General features: G+C 36.0%; 1 protein-coding gene across 8 annotated transcripts in view; it reads right to left on the bottom strand.

Annotated features, from left to right (window-relative positions):
• Nucleotides 1-19,021, bottom strand: part of PDS5B (PDS5 cohesin associated factor B) — a 202,131-nt gene that overhangs the window by 161,303 nt on the left and 21,807 nt on the right. Inside the window, exon 2 of one of the 8 annotated variants that reach the window (XM_047863764.1) lies at nt 9,085-9,164. The exons of the other annotated variants lie outside the window; for them this stretch is intronic. The gene's annotated coding sequence lies outside the window, so the exon portion shown is untranslated. The remainder of the gene's footprint in view (nt 1-9,084; nt 9,165-19,021) is intronic. 8 annotated transcript variants of the gene reach the window in all.

Here is a 19,021-nt window from a genome sequence, read left to right as displayed (position 1 = left end):
ACAGAAGAAATTTTAAAGAATTTCTAAATTAGTACACTGAATGAAATGTGGAGAGATTTATGTATACAACAACTAGACACCTGACACTAGACACTCGCTGGCAGTAAAACAAGAAAATTCTGGGGACCTGAAAGCATGAGAAAGGGAAAGGGTGACTTTTGGGAAAGGGTGAAGAGAGAGGTATCTAACAGAGGTAGTGATGAGCCTAACAAATACAACTTAAAAAATGGAACATCCTACAATATACAGACTTATTATAAAGAGCCCAACAGATCCAGCAGGAAATTATGTTGCTGAGCTCATAAAAAAGAAAATCTATAAGGATATCTCCACACTCCACCTTCACTGCCACACTCCCCACCTATCCATCTCCACAAAAATAGGATGAAATGAAACTTGAGTAGTAAGTAGTATGCACATAAAGATGTAAGAAAACAAACATTCATATCAGCACAGTGCTAGCTACTAGGAGGCAAACTGAACCTGAGAGTCATGCTTTAAGCATATAAGACCCTAGACAGCTCCCAAGACATAACAAGTCCTATTTCCTAGCAGATGCAAAAGAAATTCCTCTATGGAGTGAAAAAAAACAAAAACAAAAAACAAAAAAAAACTTCTCAATGTAAGCTCCCAAATTTTCCACATATTAAATAAAGCTCAACGAAATATGAGTCCTGCTCAAGGATCACCACACACCTAAGGACACAAATACCAAGAGTGAACATGTTATACACCACTGAATTCAGATCTTCAATATCGCCACATTATAAAATATGAAACGACACACACATAAAAGGGATTTTTAAAAATTAAACCACAGAATATGCGAACAAAAAGAAACTTTTGAAAATCACCAAAAAAAACTAGAAAGGAACAACAACAACAAAAAACTAATGGATGATTTCAAAATCTCAATGAGCAGGTTAAACATTAAAAATGGGCAAAAAGAAAGTCATAAAAATTAGTAATTTGAAGAAACCACATAAAATGCAAAGCTAAGAGGTGAGAAATTTAAAGGAGAATTAAGAGACAGGAGATAACAAACTTTGAAATTCTAATAGAAGAAAGTTTTTAAAAAAGAACTTTTAAACACGGTAGCAGAATACAAACAAGCACTGTACACAACTAACAAGTCTCATTTAGGGGATAAAAAAGAGAACTAAAATGCTGGGCAATATCATCATGGAAGCTGGGAGGAGGGTGCTATTGATAGTAAAAGGGACTTTGTGTCAATTTTGAAAGGGACCAAGGCATTAATACTAAAACTACTTTATGCAATACAGAATTTCAAAGGTATTAACTATTTTTTAAAAGAAAGAAACACACTAAAACTACCACACCTAAAAAAAAAAAAAAAAGGGCAGTTAGACATCAACATCATTGCATTGTAAGTGGTTGCTTTTTTCTCCCTCCTTCGATTTATAACTAATCATACATCCATAGCCCAATAAAAAGCACCTCTGCACAGCACAACAGGACACCCGAATGGTCCACCCGTCTGTGCACCAATGGGTGGATAGGAAGCTACAGATAGGAACAGTAGCAGAGAAAGCAGCAGATCTAGTGTCCGTTTTGGCAGAGAAGGTGGAAGGTGAAAGTGATCACTGGAAGTCCAGTGCATGCTGCCATGCATGCTGCAGCTGGAAAGACCCACTGCTTTCTCTGAGAAGAATCCACAGTGACTACGGGGAGGGAAGGGTAAAAGGAAGCAGGCAAAGAACTTCAGAAAAGTTCTACCCCAGGATTCTGGTAAGCCGATCAAGACTCACGGTGTACCTCTAAGAGGCACCCCCCCCCCCAACATTAAAGGACTCTCCCCTACTGGACTGTGGGCAAACCCAAAGCCCCAAGTGCTAAGCACACACCTCCCCCAAATCTGCCACCATGCTTTTTCTCGCTGGCAGTTTTTTTGTTTTTTTTGTTTGTTTGTTTTTAAACCAATACTCACAAACATAGTGGCAAGTAAGCCCTGGTCAGAGACACCAAAAACTTGTGCTACACCACTACCTACTGAAAAACAAGAAGGCTCCTAATTACCAACCTATTGAGCTTTTGAGAATGAAAGGAAATAAAGCTTTAAGTAAATAAGAAAGATGTTCACTACTTCCAATACAGGCAGAAGCACTTTTTAATCAAACACTATAAAAAATCATGATAATATGATATCACAAAAGAAAATGAAAACTTTCCAGCAACTAAATACAAAAACACAAAACACTGCCATCTAACTAATAAAGAACTCAAAATAGCTTCGTGAAGAAGTTCAATGAGCTAAAAGAAAACTCAGGAAGGCAATACAATGATCTCAGGAATAAAATTTATGAACACAAGGAGTACCTTAGCGAAGAGAAATTCTAAAAAAGAATTACACAGTTCTAAAGATAAAGAACTCAATAAATAAGGAATGCATTAGGTTTCATTGAAAATCAAGCATATCAGGGGGGCGCCTGGGTGGCTCAGTCGGTTAAGCCTCCAACTTCAGCTCAGGTCATGATCTCACAGTTCATGGGTTCGAGCCCCATGCTGACAGCTCAGAGCCTGAAGCCTGCTTTGGATTCTGTGTCTCCTTCTCTCTCTGCGCCTCCCCTGCTTGCACTCTGTCTCTCGCTCTCTCAAAAATAAATAAACAAAAAAATTTTTAAAAGATAATTTATGACATCAAAAATATCAAGGAAGAACAGAAGAATGGAACAGCTTTATAGGTAAATGAAGATAAACTACCAACAGAAAGACTATTTTATCTATGAAATATTTTATGTAAACCTCATGGTAACCACTAAGTAAAATCTACAGCAGAGACACAAATCATTTAAAAAGAAAGAAAGAAAAAAAAAGGGGGGGGGGGAGACTACCATAGAAAACTACCAATATACAAAGGTAGATAAACAGTAGAAAAAAGAAACAATAAAGAGACAAAATAACCAAAAGACAAAAGATAAAGTGACAGCTGTAAATCGTTACATATCAATAATCACCCTAAATATAAATGGATTGAACTTAGCAACCAAAAGGTACGGAGTGGCTGGATAGATTAAAAAAACAAGACTCGGGGCGCCTGGGTGGCGCAGTCGGTTAAGCGTCCGACTTCAGCCAGGTCACGATCTCGCGGTCCGTGAGTTCGAGCCCCGCGTCAGGCTCTGGGCTGATAGCTTGGAGTCTGGAGCCTGTTTCTGATTCTGTGTCTCCCTCTCTCTCTGCCCCTCCCCCGTTCATGCTCTGTCTCTCTCTGTCCCAAAAATAAATAAACGTTGAAAAAAAAAAAAAAAAAAAATTTAAAAAAACAAGACTCAACTATATCCTGTCTACAGGAGATTCATCTCAGCTCTAACAACACACATAGGCTCAAAGCAAAAGGATGGAAAATGGTATTCCAAACAGAAACCAAAAGGTAGACACAGCCATATATATATACATCAGACAAAAGACTTCAAGCCATAAAAGGTTAATAAGCGACCAAACAAAAAAAAAGGCATTAGATTATGCTAAAAAGATCAATAATATACAATAATCATAAAAATATACATCCTCAACACCCAACCACCAAAATATATCAGGCAAATACTAACAGATCTTAAGAGAGAAATACACAACAATACAGTAATAGTAGGGGACTTAAATACCCCACTATCAGCAACAGAAAGATATCGCAGACAGAAAATAAACAAGTAAACACTGAAACTGAACCACACTTTAAGAACAAATGGACTTAACATATATATTCAACAGCAGCAGAATACATATTCTTCTCAATTGCACGGGGGACATTCTCTAGGACAGAACATATGACATGCCACAAAACGAATCTGAGCAAATTTAAGACTAAAATCATACCAACTGTCTTTTCTCAACACAAAAGTATAAAACTGGAAATCAACAAGAAAAAATCAGTAAGATCTATAAATATGTGGAAACTAAACACCACACTTCTAAACAAACTCTGGGTCCATGACAACATCAAAATGGAAATAAAATATCTGGAAACAAATGCAAATGGAAAAACATCATATCAATATTGTAGGATGCAGCGAAAGCAGCTCTCAAAAGGAAAATGTATAGCAATAAATGCATATATTAGGAAATCAGATCTGAAATAAACCTAACTTTACATCTCAACTAACTGAAGAACTAATTAAGCCCAAAGTCGTGAAAAGAAGGAAATAATAAAGATTAGAGTGGAAATAAATGAAATAGAGACCAAAAAAAAAATAGAAAAGATAAACAAAAACTAATAACTCATTCTTCAAAAAGATAAACAAAACTGACAAACCTATAGCTAAACTAAGAAAAAAGAGAAAACACAAATAAATAAAATCAGGAATGAAAGAGGAGATACTACAACTGATACTACAAAAATAAAACTGTAAATGACCAGTAGCAAAATAACTATACACCAACAAATTACAAAACCTGGAAGAAATGGATACGTTTCTAGAAATAAACAACCTACCAAGACTGAATCAGAAAAAATAGAAAATCTGAACAGATCAAATAAAGAAATTTAATAAGTAATCACAAAAACTCCCTACACAGTTAATTCCTGGACCAGAAGACTTCACCGGAGAATTCTACCAAACATTTAAAGAATTAACACCAAGCTCTTCCAACATATCAAGGCAGAGGGAATACTTCCAAACTCATTCTATGAAGCCAGTATTATACTCCTACCAAAACCATACAAGTACTACAAGAAAACTATAGACCAATATCCCTAATGAATATAGATAAAAAAAACTCTCAACAAAATATTAGCAAACTGAATTCAAGAACACATCAGATAATCAAGCACGACACAGTGTAATTCATCCCTGAGATGCAAAGATGGTTCAACATACACATATCAATACATATATCACATGTCAATAAAAGACAAAAATCACATGATCACGTGAATAGACACAGAAAAAGCGTTTGACAAAATACAACATCCTTCCATGATAAAAACCCTTAACAGATAAGGTATAGAAGGAACACACCTCAACATAATAAAGGCCATTAAGACAAAACCACAGCTAACATTATATTCAATGGAGAAAAATGCAAAGTGTTTTCCATAAGATCAAAAACAAGAATGACTGCTCTCACCATTCCTACTCAATGTAACACTGGAAGTCCCAGCTAGAGCAACTAACCAAGACAAAGAAATAAGAGGCAATCAAATCTGAGAGAAGTAAAACCGTCACCATTTGCTGACGGTATGATATTATACAGCTGACCCTTGAACAACTTCAGGTTTGAACTGCCCAGGTCCATTTATATGTGGATTTTTCTCAGTACGTACAGTATCATAAATATATTTTCTCTTCCTTATGATTTTAATAACATTTCTTCTCTAGCTTACTCTAAGAATATACCAATATTATACATGTAAACATATACAATATATGTTAATTGACTGTTTATGTTACTGGTAAGGTTTCCAGTCAACAGTAGGCTATTAGTAGTAAAGTTTGGGGGGAGTCATAAGTTATACACAGATTTCTGATTGCACAGTGGGTCAGCATCCCTAAACCTTATAATGTTCAAGGATCAAATTATACCTGGAAAAATGCCAAAGAATCCATCAAAAAAACTCTGAAAATTAAGCAATGATTTCAGGAAAATGACACCATAAAAAAAAAAAAATCAACACACTGAAATCAGCTGCACTCCTTTATATACTAATGATGAAGTATCTATGAAAGAAACGAAACTATTAAATTTAATTAAAATAGTATCAAAAACAATAAAATGCTTAGAAATAATGTTAACCAAGGAAGCCAAAGACTTGTACAACAAAAATTACACGACTCCACTGAAAGAAATCAAAGAAGACACAATGAGTAAGACATCCCATATTCATGGATCAGAAGAATTAATACTGTTAAAATAGCCATACTACCCAAAGGTATCTACAGAGTCAACACAACCTGCCCCCACAATCAAACTACCAAACGCAATCTTCACAGAAATAGAAGAAATAACTTAAAATTTGTATGAAACCACTAAAGACACCAAATAGCCCAAGCAATCCTGAAAACACACACACACACACACACACACACACACACACACACACACACACACAATGCTTCCAGGTTTCAAACTACAGTACAACACAAAAACAAAAACAGATACCTCAACCAATCAAACAGAATGAGAGCCCAGAATTAAATCCAGGCATATATGATCAACAATCAACAAGAGAGCCAAGAATATCCGATGGAGAAAAGGATAGTCTCTTCAACAAATGGTGCTGGGAAAACTACAGCAACACATGCAGAACAATGAAATCAGACCCTTATTTCACACCACTCACAATAATTAACCCAAAATGAATCAAACACTTAAACATAAGACCTGACACCATAAACCTCCTACAAGAAAATGCAGAGAAAAAGCTTGCAGGTATTGGTCTTGTCAATAAATTCTGGGTATGACATCATAAGCCGAAATAAAAGCAAAACTCAACAAGTGGGACTATATCAAATTCAAAAGCATCTACACAGAAAAAGAGCAATTAACAACAACAAAAAACCTACACAATGGGAGAAAATTCTGGCAAACCATGTATCAGATGAGGGATCAACATAAAAAGTATATGAAAAGCTCAGTCAATAATAAAAAAACAAATCTGCTCAATCGGTTAAGCACCCAACTCCTGGTGTCGGCTCAGGTCATGATCTCACAGTTCGTAAGTTCGAACCTATGTCAGGCTCCACACTGACTGCACAGTGCCTGCTTGAGATTCTCTCTCTCCCTCTCTTTGCCCCTCCCACACTCCCTCTCTCTCAAAATAAACATTTATAAACTTTAAAAAATAATAGTAATAATAATCTAATTTTTAAAAAGGCAGAAGAACTAAACATTGTTCCAAAGAGGACATCAAAATGGCCAGTGAAAAACACATGAAAGAATGCTCGACAATGCTAATCATCAGGGAAACGCAAATCAAAAATCACAATGTGATATCACCTCACACCTGTTAGAATTGCTATTATCAAGAGAAAACAGGTGCTAGTGAGGATGTGGTCAAAAGAGAATCCTTATATAGCACCAGTGAGAATGTAAACTGGTCCAACCACCATGGAAAATATGAAGGTTCCTCAAAAATTTAAAATAGAGCTAACATTATGATCTAGCAATTCTACTTCTGGGTATATACCCAAAGGAAATGAAAACACGATTTTGAGAAGATATATGCACTCCTGTGTTTATCACGGCATTATTCACAATAGCCCAGATACGGAAACAATTCAAATGCCCATCAATGGAAGAATGGATTAAAAAAAAAGGTACATATGCATAAGGAACTATATTCAGCCATGAGAAAGGAGGATATCCTGTCATGTGCAACAACATGGATGGCCCCAGAGCACATTATGTTAAGTGAGATAAGGTGAACAAAGAAAAACAAGTACATATGATACCACATGTATGTGGAATCCAAAAAAGTTAAACTTATAAAACATAGAGTGAAATTTTTATTTTTAGGGGATGGAGGAGGTAAGATCAATAGTGTTTAAAGATACAAATTTTCAATGAGTAGCAAATAACACATAGAGACCTAATTAATGCACAACATAATGAATACAAACAATAATCTTCTACTATATGCACTATGATAAATTTGGCTACTTTGGCAATCATATTACAATATATAAGCATATCAAAATAACACAAGGTACACCTTAAACTTGCAAAATGTCAGATGTTAAATTTACTCAATTAAAAAGCTTAAAAAAAAAGAAAAAAGGGACCGGAGTAAAATGAAAATAATCTTTTAAAAAGAAAAAAGGCAAAGAGAAAAAAAGGCCAAGTAAAAAACAAGAACTATAAGAAAAATAATAAAGTAGGTGCCTACATTCTAATCAGGCCAAACAAATTTTAACACACAAAGAATTATGACATAAAAAAGTCATCACAAAATGATTAAAGGATTCAAATCACCATAAAAATAATTTTAAGTTTATGTAAGCTATTAAATAAGATGAAAATACAGCAAAAATTGATAAAACCACAGGAATAGGGGCCCCTGGGTGGCGCAGTCGGTTAAGCGTCCGACTTCAGCCAGGTCACGATCTCGCGGTCCGTGAGTTCGAGCCCCGCGTCGGGCTCTGGGCTGATGGCTCAGAGCCTGGAGCCTGTTTCCGAGTCTGTGTCTCCCTCTCTCTCTGCCCTTCCCCCATTCATGCTCTGTCTCTCTCTGTCCCAAAAATAAATAAACGTTGGAAAAAAAAAAAAAACAATTAAAAAAAAAAAAACCACAGGAATAAAATCACCACGACACAAGAGATTTAACATACTTTTTTCCACATTGATAGGTTATACACTAGAAAAATTAGTAAAGATATAGAAGACGGAAATAAGACAGCAAGCTTAATTTGTGAGTCATTCAACCCTGCATCCTTACATAATCTTATCAAGGACACAAACATTTACAATGTCAGAACAATCTGATATATAATGCATGTCCCAAAAAATTTAAAAGAATCCAAATCTCACCCACCACACTTATATAACTAAAATGTAATTAAATTAGTAGAAAACAGAAAGATAAGTATTTCCATATGTTACAAAAAGCTCACAAGTAATATAACTGAGTGATACAAGATAATGAACATAAAACTTGACAGAATTAGGGATAGTAACACAAAAAAGAGCCTTATATGTTATACTGAAAAACGCCTCAAAATAAGTAAACTAAGCATGAAATTTAGGAAACCAAAAGACAATACGAAAGTTCCCAAAGAATTAAGAAAGAAGATAATAAAGAACCGAAACTAATTCATTAATTAGGAGAATACATTTAAACAATCAAAATATGGTAAATCTCTGACAAGGCTTATCAAGAAAAGAGTAATAACTATTAACATTAGGAATAAAAAAAGAAATGTAACTACAGAGATTTAAGGATGCACTGATAGATAGGACAATAAAGAATACTTTAAGCCAAGGATTGGCTAACGTTTTCTTAAAGGACTAGACAGTTTAATGTTTTTGCTCATACCTTCCATCATAATTACTCAACTCTGCATTTATAGCACTAAAGCAACTACCAACAATGTATGAATGGGCATGGCTGTATTACAGCAGAACTTTATTTACCAAAAGGAGGCAGCAGCCTGCAGGCAACAGTTTGAGGACTCCTGTTTCACGGCAATAAATCTGGTAACTCAGATGATTTCCTAAACAAATATGAGTAACAAACACTTATTCTAGAAGAAAACCAAAAATCTGAAAAGATCAGTTATCATTAGAGAAAATAATTAAAGTCTTCCCACAAAGAGACATTAGGCTTAATGAGATGTTTCAAATTTTCGAAGACCAGAAAGGGTTACATATTACACAAACTCTTCCAGAGAACAGAAATAAAGAGACTACCTTCCGTCTCTTTCTATGAAACTAATACAATTTTGTTTTTTTTTTAACTAATAAAATTTTGGCATGATTACAGATGCATAAACAAACATATATACATGGATTAGCCAAATAACTCCAGCAATATATTTCAATGACAACTATATCACAACAATGCCCAACAGAACCTTCCACAATAACTGAAATGTGTACTTTGCACTCTCCAATATGATAGCCACCAGCTACAATTAACACTTGAAATGATGAGGTTGGTATACCTGGGAAACTGGATTATATTTAACTTTCATGAATTTCAAGTGCTACGTGTAGCTACTGCTTAATACACTGGACAGTGTAGCTATAACTACATTGGACAGTGTAGCTATATCATGACCAAGTCTGAGTAACCTTAATAATGCCAAGGTTGGTTAATAACCAGAAAAAAATCAATATAATTCAATTCACCATATCAACAAATTGAAGTAAGAAAACTATCTCAATAGAGGCAGAAACCAATACCCATTTGCTAAAAATGGCACAAAGAAAATATGCTTACCTGATAAAGGTTATCTACCCAAAACCAACAACAAACATCATTCTTACTGGTGAAACTTATCAAGCATTCCCTCTAAAGCCAAAACAAACAGAATCCCACTATCACCACCACTTTTTAATATTTACCAGAAGATTCTAGCCAGTGCACTGAGAAAAAGAAACCAGTGTTATAAGGATTAGGAAAAAACCACTATCTCGTTATTTCCAGATAATGCAGTTGGCTGTACTGTAACTCAAAAATAGCAATATATTGGGGTGCCTGGGTGTTTCAGTCTGTTGAGCATCCAACTCTTGATTTCGGCTCAGGTTGTGAGACCTGAGGGTTGTGAGATTGAGCCCCATGTGAGGCTTTGCACTGAGCTTGCTTGAGATTCTTGCTCTCTCCCTCTGCCCTCTGATCTCTTCTCTGCTTGCACACTCTTAAAAAAAATTTTTTTTTAAATATTGGGAAACTAAAGTCTAGCAAGATGGGCAGATTAGTACGCAAAAAGTATGATATCCATATACCAACCAAAGCAAGTAAAAATTTAAAATCAAAAAGCATATTGTAAGGAACACCTATAGAATCTAACTAGATATCCAAGCCCCTCTCCCTCTGCCCTCTCCAGCTCTAACATCTCTCTCAAAATAAGTTAACTGTAAAAACAAAAACAGAAACAGAGGCACCTGGGTGGCTCAGTCAGTTAAGCATCCGATTTAGGCTCAGGACATGACCTTGTAGTTTGTGAGTTCGAGGCCCGCATCCAGCTCTGTGCTGACAGCTCTGAGCCTGGAGCCTGCTTCAGATTGTGTCTCCCTCTCTCTTTGCCTCTCCCCCACTTGCACTCTGTCCCTCTCTCAAAAATAAACATTAAAAAAATTTAAAACAAAAAATAAAAACAAAAACAAAAGCTGAATTCATAGATACAGAAAACACACTGATGTTTGCCAGTGGCCAAAGGTTGAGGAATGGATGAAATGGGTAAAGGTGGTCAAAAGTACAAACTTCCAGGGGCACCTGGGTGGCGCAGTTGATTGGGCGTCCGACTTCAGCTCAGGTCACGATCTCGCGGTCTGTGAGTTCGAGCCCCACGTCGGGCTCTGGGCTGATGGCTCAGAGCCTGGAGCCTGCTTCCGATTCTGTGTCTCCTTCTCTCTCTGCCCCTCCCCCCTTCATGCTCTGTCTCTCTCTGTCTCAAAAATAAATAAACGTTAAAAAAAAAAAAAAGTAAAAAAAAAAAAAAAAGTACAAACTTCCAGTTATAAGATGACTAAGTCTTGGGATGTAATATACAACACAGTGATTACAGTTAATAATAATGCAATGTATATTTAAATAGTTGCTAAGAGAGTAAGTAAATCTTAGAAGATTTTACAAGAAAAATAAGTGTAACTACATGTAATGGATGTTAACTAGATTTATTATGATCATTTTGCAATACAAATATTAAATCATGTTATATAATCAGTTTTGGGTGTACATGATTATATCTCAAATTTAACTTTACTAACACTTAATGTTCCATTAGTTCCCCCACATATATATAATTTCCCACAATTTGCCACCCTTAGAAGCTCAAAGTCCTTTTTGTCTTGTCCTTCTCTTAAAAAAAAAAAAGTATTGTTCTGTTGTTAAGATGTTGCATAAGCCCAAGTTCTAACCACCCTTTTGAGTTACTCATCAATGAGTATTCCCATGTGTATGCACAATGCACAAATGAATCAACTTCTGTTTTTCTCTTATTATTCTGTCTTCTGTCAGTTAAATTGTATGGTCCCAGCTTATAAACCTAGGATGGGTAAAGAAAATGTATTTTTTTGCCTCTCCTACATCAGATTAGCTAGAGAGAAGACAGATTTTTATTCGTGTGTATATATAGTAGTTCACAAAAAAAGTGTGACTCAAGAAGGTGTTTAGAATCTATGGCTTACATACCAGCTTTAATAGGGGAAAGGGGGAAGGGCACTTACAGGAAAACAAATCATTTTCTGGAAAAATAAATGGGCCCTTAGGAGAACAGGATAGGAGATATGGTAGTTTTGTGACGATGTCTGTTTAGGTGTGGTATGGAGACTTCTCATCACCAGTGAGAAGAGTGAGTCTTCCAAGGCTGCGCCTGGGCAGAGAGATTTTATGACAACTGAGTTCTTTGAAGAGGCTCTGTTCTTTGGCAGATAAAAGATTTTGGGTACTCAAATACCTTCCCAAAATAATTTTTATGCCACAGTAACTTATGCTGGAGCCCTTCAAGTACCAAGACTACGACAACACAGGACAGAGAGAGAGAGAGAGAGAGAGAGAGAGAGAGAGAGACTGGGCTTAACTTCAAATACAGTAAAAATTAGGAATTTACAGCAAAAAGGAAAAAAAAGAAAAAGAAAAAAATGTTTAAAAGGAGAACATCAAGAAAGTGAAAACAACCAAAAAGAATGACAGAAAATGCAAAACAAAAACACCTATATTTGAGACTTGTATCTAGAAAACTGCTACACTAATAAAAAGAACCCAATTTTAAAATGGACAAAAGGATATTAATAGTTTTTCAAATGAAATATATAAATAGTGAATACACACATGAAAAAATGCTAATCATCATCAGCCATCACAAAATAAAGAATCAAAACCATAATGAGATACCAGATGACACCCGCAGCATATCTACAATCAAAAGAATGACAATAACAGGTGTAGGTAAGGATGTAGAAAATTTGAAACCTTCACACACTAATAGTGGGAATGTAAAACAGTGCAACAACATTGGAAAACAGTCTAGCATTTCCCCAAATAGTGAAACAGTTACCACAGCATCCAGCAATTCCATTCCTAGGTACATACCCAAGAGAAACAAAAACATGTTTGCACATAAACGTGTACCCAAATGCTTACAACAGCACTACTCATAATAGCTAAAAAGTGGAAACCACCCAAATGCCCAGCAACTAGTGAACAAAATATAGCACACAATGAAACATCTGGCAATTAAAAAAAAAAAATACTGCTATACACTACAACACAGACTAACTGAAAACATTATGCTAAATAAAAGCTGCCAATTACTAAGGACCAAACATTAAATGATTCCATTAATATGAAATACACAGAATAAGCAGATCTATAGAGACAAAATAGATTAGTGATTATAGAAGGAAAGGGATGTTAGGAGGTACTTGTGAAGAGGTGTGGGTTTCCTTCTAAAATAATGAAAATGTTCTAAAATTGACTGTGGTAATAGATGCAAAACTATAAATATACTAAACCACTGAGCTGCACGCTTCAATGAATTGTATGTCATATGAATCATACCTAAACAAAGATGTTTAAAAACACCAATGTGATAAATGCTATAATAAAAGCATACACCAGACCAGGCAAAGAATCAGATGTCTGAGAATGGGTAGTAGGGATAAGGAAACCCTCCTTGAGAAATCACACTTGAGCTAAATCTTTTTAAAAATGCACAATCTGGGGGCGCCTGGGTGGCTCAGTCGGTTAAGTGGCCGACTTCAGTTCAGGTCATGATCTCGTGGTCCGTGAGTTCAAGCCCCACATCGGGCTCTGTGCTGACAGCTCAGAGCCTGGAGCCTGTTTCAGATTCTGTGTCTCCCTCTCTCTGACCCTCCCCCATTCATGCTCTGTCTCTCTCTGTCTCAAAAATAAATAAACGTTAAAAAAAAAAATTTTTTTAAATAATAATAAAATAAAATAAATAAAAATGCACAATCTGAAAGTCTGCCAACAGAACAAACCTAGGCAGAGGATTTCGGATGAAATTAAAAGCACAAAGTGCAAGAGATTTTGACAGTCCTCAATAATCTCATATAGCCAGGACTAAGTAATTCTACTGTGAACTAAAAATTCTGCTGAAAAGGGAAGCAGAGGCAGATTCATCAAGAACCTTGGATGCTCAAATTTATTTTTTTCTTGCAAGCACGGGAAGTTTAAAAAAGAAATTTTAACCAAGGAAATGAAATAATCAAACATCTTTTACATAAATTATCTTGACAGTTCCTGGAGGATGCAGTAGAATATTGGAGTTGAGAAACTGGTTAGGAGGCTACTAATTTAAGGAAATAAATGAGGACTTGGACTAAACTAAAAGCCACAAGCATAAAGGAAAAGAGACCTGGACCAAATGAAAAGTAACAAGCATAAAGGAGGAGAAGGGTGGGAGAAAGGAAAAAAAGTAAATTTAATGACTAACTGGAGAGAAGAAAAAAAAAATTCGTTAATGAATGAAAATCAGAACTGAAAGTTAAACCTGAAACGTTAATGTGGGGGTAACCAACACAGAATGGAAGCCATGGAAATAAGTGACATGCAGGAAAAGCTTAGAAAGAAAATTAAAAAGCAAGTAAATAGGGGCGCCTGGGTGGCGCAGTCGGTTAAGCGTCCGACTTCAGCCAGGTCACGATCTCGCGGTCCGGGAGTTCGAGCCCCACGTCAGGCTCTGGGCTGATGGCTCAGAGCCAGGAGCCTGTTTCCGATTCTGTGTCTCCCTCTCTCTCTGCCCCTCCCCTGTTCATGCTCTGTCTCTCTCTGTCCCAAAAATAAATAAACGTTGAAAAAAAAAAATTAAAAAAAATAATAATAAAAAGCAAGTAAATAAAAGACAAAATACTACAGGACAGTTTTACTCCAAACTGAAATGTTTCTACGTAATGAATTCACATCACTAAAATTCATAATTATATTAGCAAACCAACCATAAAGGTTAAAACTGCTTCATTAAAAAATTAGATGGGTTTAAGCAAGAAAGGATGCTAATTTCAGCCTGATCTAAACTTTTCAATAAGGTTTTAAAAGGTTTGGATTAAAGGCAGCACACTGTAATAATAGGAGGAGGAATAACAACACACTGAGTACCTATATAGTGCTCACAGTTCTAAACACTTATTGTGTATTAATTCATTTGATCCTCACCAACCCTGCAAAATAAGTAATCTTTCCTAGAAAGTGAGGCACAAAAAGTTAAGTAATTTGCCCAAGGCTAAAAGCCAGGAAGGGGTGGGGCAAGGACTCCAACACAGTCAGTTCCAGAGCCCACATTTTTAAACACTGTACTGGCTCTCAAAGCAAGTATTTTAAGATTTTAAAGGAAAACAAACAAGCAAGCAAACAAAAAAACTTGGTATATCAAGATACTACCATAAGCACTTTACAGAAGTTCTCTAATCTTCAAAATCATCTCAGAAAATATAGTGACTCTCCTAACCATTTTTACAGGTTAGGAAACAGGTTTAGAGAGATGAAGAGACTGTGCAAGATCACGCTGTATGGCGGAATTGATTATAAAATGGCCCAAATTCTCCACCCCTCCTAGTATCCACACCCCCTGCAATATGACCCTGGCTCCTCCTATAAGAAGATAAGAGTTGATTTCCCCACATCTTGAATTTTGACTGACCTCCTGATTTGCCTTGGCCAATGAACTTGGCCAAATAAAGTCAGAAGTGACATGCCAGTTCCATGTGTAATCCTCAAGAGATCTTGCATGTTTTTACTACCTCTCTTAGAATCCTGCCACCACCATGTATGAACAAGCCCAGACTTCACTGATGAATGATGAGAGACATGTGCCTCAGTCACCCACCCCCCCCCCATAAGAGAGCCAGTAAACCGCCACAAATGTAAAAAGCCACCCTAGAGCAGCACCCCCACCACCAACCTGCCAAGTGATTGCAGATACAGGAGCAATTCCAGATGAAATAAGCCATATCTAGCCCTGATGATCAGAACCATCCATCTAATCCATAGATGCATGAGTAATAATATACATTCGTTTTAACCACCAGTTTTTGTTTTTGTTTTGGCAGGGGTTTGGGTTGTTAGAGCAATAACTAATCAAAATTCATGGTAAGCAAAAGAGCTAGGATTTAAAGTCAGGCAGTCTGGATCCAAGCTCACCCTCCTACTTACATTATATAACTTCCTCAGTTTCAAAGTAGACATGCAATGCTACTATACCACTTTCCTTTGTGCAAAAGACAGAAACCACATATGCTCACTATTTCATATTACTGAAAATTTATAAAAGCTCGAAATACTAATTTTAATTTTTGTTTTCTCCTTCAAGTAAAATATCCAAAAAGTACACTGGAATTAGAACCAAATTACTAATACCACCTGTCCATTAAGTATTAGATAACAAAAAAGAAAAACTACATATACTTTCCTTGACATATTTATACTTCTTTCAATGTAAATAAATATTTGTGTACAGGATATCCTGATAAATTCTCTGTGTTTTACAAAATGTACTTATTTTTTATTAACTCATTCTCACTCTTACCTGATGCACTTTGCTTCCCAATTCACTGACATACAACACACCATATCATCTACCCACCTATATATATACATCTATGCCCATATAGTTCCCTCGGTGGATCTTAGTTTCCACCTAGGGATGCAGCAATGATTAAACTGGAAGTTGAGACCACCACTCAGCCACTTTGGGCTTTCCATGCCAATGAATCAACAAAGGAAGAGGTTACGGAACTGACTGTGGTGACTGATCTTACTATGAAGAGAAAGCTACGTTGCTACTACACAAGACGGGCTAAGAAAAAGTATGCCTGAAATGCAGGAGTTCCTCTGGGACACCACTTAGTATTTCCATGTAATGTGATTAAAGTCAGTAGAAACAATCCAGGCAAGACTGCTAATGACACAGACCCTTAAGGAATAAAGGTTTGAGTCACCCTACCAGGCAAGCAACCACAACCAGCTGAGGTACTTGCCAAGAACACAGGGAATGTGGAATGACAGGAGAAGGCAATTATAGGTAGCAATTACAACCGCATGACTAGTTGCAGAAATGAACATTCTACTATTTGTTTTGATATAAGAAATCAGTGTGTGTGTATATATATATATACATATATATATACATATATATGTATATATATATGTATATATATGTATATATAAACTTTTTATCTTTCTACAACCATCTAATAGTAGTTAATTTCATATCAATATTTAAGTTACAGGACATTAAGTAGAAAATGTGACTTAAGCAGAAAAAAAAATGAACCCAACTATGGATAAAGGAATTTTCTTTCCTATCTTAGGAAGAATATTTGTATGTTATCAGTTGGACAAAGGATAGTTGCATTATGTTCATCAAAAGCATAATTTTCCAATTGTCTTTGTAAGTTAAATATAATTAAAAGAGGGGTCTATAGGTGCCATGGTATCAAAGAATGGACTATGATGGCTTTTTATTGTCATCTTAGCTAGGCCAGAACTACATTTCTCCAAATTTCACTCCTTGCATGGTTGCGAGTTAGGGTTGGCCTCAAAAGACATTCCCATGAAATTTAGAAAATAAAAGTGAAGAAACAGCCATATGTAGAACTTCAACATGAAGTCAGGTAGTTTTGCAGTTCTCACACATTGTCATGGATCTTTGGGCCCATAGTCATTGGCATGAGGCAGCAACTGGGCCCACAGCTCCCCTAGCTCCTGTTAGATCTCCTTCTTCATTTTTCCAAGTAATACTAGGGCAGGTTGTGTGCAGCTCCACAACGGATCTTAGTTTCCACCTAGGGATGCAGCAATGATGAAACTGGAAGTTGAGACTGTGCCATACTTCCTGAAAGTTGTGGTGTGCCATACCTACTAATTATGCACATCATCAAAGTTGCAGGTTTGGAAGCAATGAGAGAGCAAGGAGGGTTGAAATTTGGGCTTACAGGTTCTAGCTATTTCCATAAGTTCCAAATGATCTTTGCATGTTTCACTTTAACCTTACTTCCCCCAACTTAATGTCTATCTTCCCTTCCCACATGTCATCCCTACTGACTTAAGCCTAGCACCACACTCAGGAGTGTATACCTAGATCCCACAATTTGTTTAAAAAAAAAAAAAAAAATCAATCACTACAATAATTTTACTTCTCTAATCAAACTCTAATTAATAAAGATGGAAATGTTATTTAGGATTAGACTACTGTAGAAAGGGCTGAATGTGTCCACCCTTCTCTTCTCCACCTCATATTACACCCAACTAAAAAGAAAAAGTCAACTATCATATATTGGGGGTTATCGTGTACCTCACTTTCCTTCTATCAGCAAAAATACTTTAGAATTTAACTGAAGAACATTAAGTTTCAAATGCATTTACTTTCTAAAGGAGCAAGTTCAAATTTAAAATCTACCTTTTTGGGACACCTGAGAGGCTCAGTTAGGCGGCAGACTCTTGATTTCAGCTCCGGTCATGATCTTGCAGTTCATGGGATCAAGCCCCACACTGGGCTTTGTGCTGATGGTGCACACAACCTGCTTCTGATTCTCCCTCTCCCTCTGCCCCTCCCCAGCTTGTACTCTCTCTCAAAATAAAATAAAATAAAATCTACCTTCTTATAGTTATATTCACATTAAAATAACAAAATAGATGCTGTCCAAATTCAAGAAAACTAAAAATCAACAACACCTTAATGTACTAGTATTTTTAATGACTACATTAATGTTAACCTTAGATGTGTGTTGAAAGCACAAAACAATAAATCTCTTAGAAGACGTATGTGCCATCTCTAAACCAATCCATTCAGTTCCCTCTTACACACACTTTTTTCTTTTTTAATCTGTTTAAAGGCAAATTTTTGTAGAATGAATCTAAAGAGTCCTCTGGACCTGAGCTGGTACCTAGCTAAACATTTAAACATAAATAGATATCCAACAGCCCAATCATGAACACAAATTTTGAAGACAGAAGCAGCTGCAACATTTACATTTTAGTACTTTTTCCACAAAGCAGAAATATTAAGAGAAGGTCAAAGACAATTGAAAAATGACTTTTTTTCCATTATTATCTGATCCTATGTGTCCCCAATGCTGTCTATGAAGTCTGTGCTAAAAAGGGGAAGAAGGAACAGCAGTAGAAATATAGCTTTAATATAATCCCTTTCACCAGCTTTTGTAAACATTCTTTAGCTCCCAACTCTTCACTAAATTACTGATTTAGACCAAGTGTATGTAATTGAAGCAAGAGCAAACTTCTCTTACTCTAAAAATGTGTAATCCTAAAATAAGATGTGTGTTAAAAGCAACTATGCCTAAAGGCCTAATTTGAAATGAATGAGAATTAGTTTGTGAAGAATTCTAATAATGGTGGAGTAGCTTTTGTCTACTCCTAAAACTAACCCTT

The sequence above is a fragment of the Prionailurus viverrinus genome, chromosome A1, assembly GCF_022837055.1.
Source record: "Prionailurus viverrinus isolate Anna chromosome A1, UM_Priviv_1.0, whole genome shotgun sequence".
NCBI lineage: Eukaryota > Metazoa > Chordata > Mammalia > Carnivora > Felidae > Prionailurus > Prionailurus viverrinus.
This window is presented reverse-complemented; position numbering and strand designations above follow the sequence as displayed.